This window comes from Aplysia californica, unplaced genomic scaffold (genome assembly GCF_000002075.1).
Source record: "Aplysia californica isolate F4 #8 unplaced genomic scaffold, AplCal3.0 scaffold00116, whole genome shotgun sequence".
Taxonomy (NCBI): Eukaryota; Metazoa; Mollusca; class Gastropoda; order Aplysiida; family Aplysiidae; genus Aplysia; species Aplysia californica.
In genome coordinates this window covers 197966-200219 of record NW_004797386.1, presented here as the reverse complement: position 1 = coordinate 200219, position 2254 = coordinate 197966, and positions in this window count along the sequence as shown.

Here is a 2254-nt window from a genome sequence, read left to right as displayed (position 1 = left end):
GGGCCCCGGTTCGAATCTGGGTAGCGAGTGAAACAATTTTCTTGTCTAAAATTTGTTTCCTTTCACCTCCTTTCCTGCTCTCTAGCAATGTTCTGTGGTCTGCTTTCGTTTGTCTCCAACTTTCTGCCCCCCCCCCTCACCTCCTTTGCCCCCTTCCTCTGGGCTCCTGACTCTTTCTGCAGCCTTTCTACTGCTACACCTTGGCTCCTTCCTACTGCTGTCTGTCAGCCACACCCCTGATCTCCTGGTAGGAAAGATCTACATATAGCCTTCTCGGATAAGGGCGAAAAATCTCTGAGGTCCCTGTTGCAAGTTGCGCTTGTAAAAGATCCCTTAGTGGTCTGAAATCGATAAGAGTAGGCTTCGGCCGCCATCCGGGAAAAATTCAAAATCTCCTACCAACACCAAAATGTTTAACGTGTCCCGCGCGCTCATATGACCTTATAGTTGCAAGAGCCGTAAAACACTTGCCATTTTTTTTTTTTTTACGAATGTAAGGACGAACAAATAAATGATTGAAGAAAACTCCAGACGGTTCTCTCGAAGATCAGGCTCTTTTGATGAATAAAACAGGAACAAAAACACGAGAGGAAACTTTACCACAGGGCGATGTAATACATAACAAAGCTCGAAAGGATAACATGTCAAGTTCAACTTTAACAAAGAAAGTAAAAATACTGTGCAATAGTTTAAAAAAGAAACCCTCACAACAAAGACATTTCTTCACATAGCCAAAATCATCTCATCGAGCATCTCATCATAAATCCATCATCTGCTAAATTAATGCATAATATAAAAACGTGGCCATATCATCATCATCATCATCAACAACAACAACAAAAACAACAACAGCAACAACAGCAACAACAACAACAACAACAACAACAACAACAACAACAACAACAACAACAACAACAACAACAACAACAACAACAGCAGCAGCAGCAGCAGCAACAGCAACAACAACAACAACAACAACAACAACAACAACAACAACAACAACAACAACAACAACAACAACAACAACAACAACAACAACAACAGTAAAGTAGAAGTAAAAAATTTGCAAAAGTCTTCAAATTGTATCTTCTTATTATTATTGTTATCTTTCTGGCGCCATACGAAAAGAGACACAACAAAATGCAACAAGAATCCTCAGAAGGTAATTCAAGTTCCGAAAATCCTTCCGCTGGACAACTTATTATGGTAAACTGTAAACTAAAATAACGTGCAAATATGCAGGTTAATGGTACCCGAAAAAAACCTCTCACAAACTGTTCACCACAAAGCAAGATTTCATTATAAATGTCTGGTAATGATACGGTCTAAAGGGGTGATCCCAAAAAAAACTGTACAACTTTTTTTTTAAATCTCGCACAGAATTTGTACCGAAATGTTGTAATTTGGAACAAATTGGTACCCGAAAAAAAAACTCTCACAAACTGTTCACCACAAAGCAAGATTTCATTATAAATATCTGGTAATGATACGGGGTGCCCTTTGGGAGGTCGGGTCGGGTTGGGTTGGGTCGGGTTGGGTCGGGTCGGGTCGGGTCGGGTCGGGTCGGGTTGGGTTGGGTCGGGTCGGGTTGGGTTGGGTCGGGTTGGGTTGGGTTGGGTCGGGTCGGGGCGGGTCGGGGCGGTTCGCAAGCCAGATTGAGGGCGTAAAACGGCTATCGTGGCACGACGAGCAGATCGCGCCCGACTCGTCGCCTCAACAAACACAAACGAGTTCGTTTTCCGGAGACCGCTCCCGATCCATGCAACGAGAATCCTCAGACGGTCATTTGAGTTTCAGTTCCGAAAATCCTTCAGCTGGACAACTTATTATGGTAAACTGTAAACTAAAATAACGTGCAAAGACGTAGGTGAGTGCCACCCGAGAAAGGGGCCCTCACAAACTGTTTCCCACGGACCGCTCTACATCATTATGTGGTCGCTCTTAAAGCACAGGGGGGCTATCCCGAAAAATGATGTTTTGAGATAATCGAAGGTAGAGTTTTTGCCCCTTGTTCAGTATCTTTAAAAGACATGGAGAGTTTTCTCTATAATTTAAAAAAAATTAATTAATACACAACAATGAAACCAACTTCTCCTACAGGTAGAGAGAGCAATGCCAACTTTTGGTGTAGGTCAAGATTTCTGGAAACCCCCGAAATCCGAGTCAACCTGCTTGTCCTTAAAAGCGACCATATCTGATAATAATACAGGGTGCCCATGGGGGGATCGGGTCGGGTCGGGTCGGGTCGGGTCGG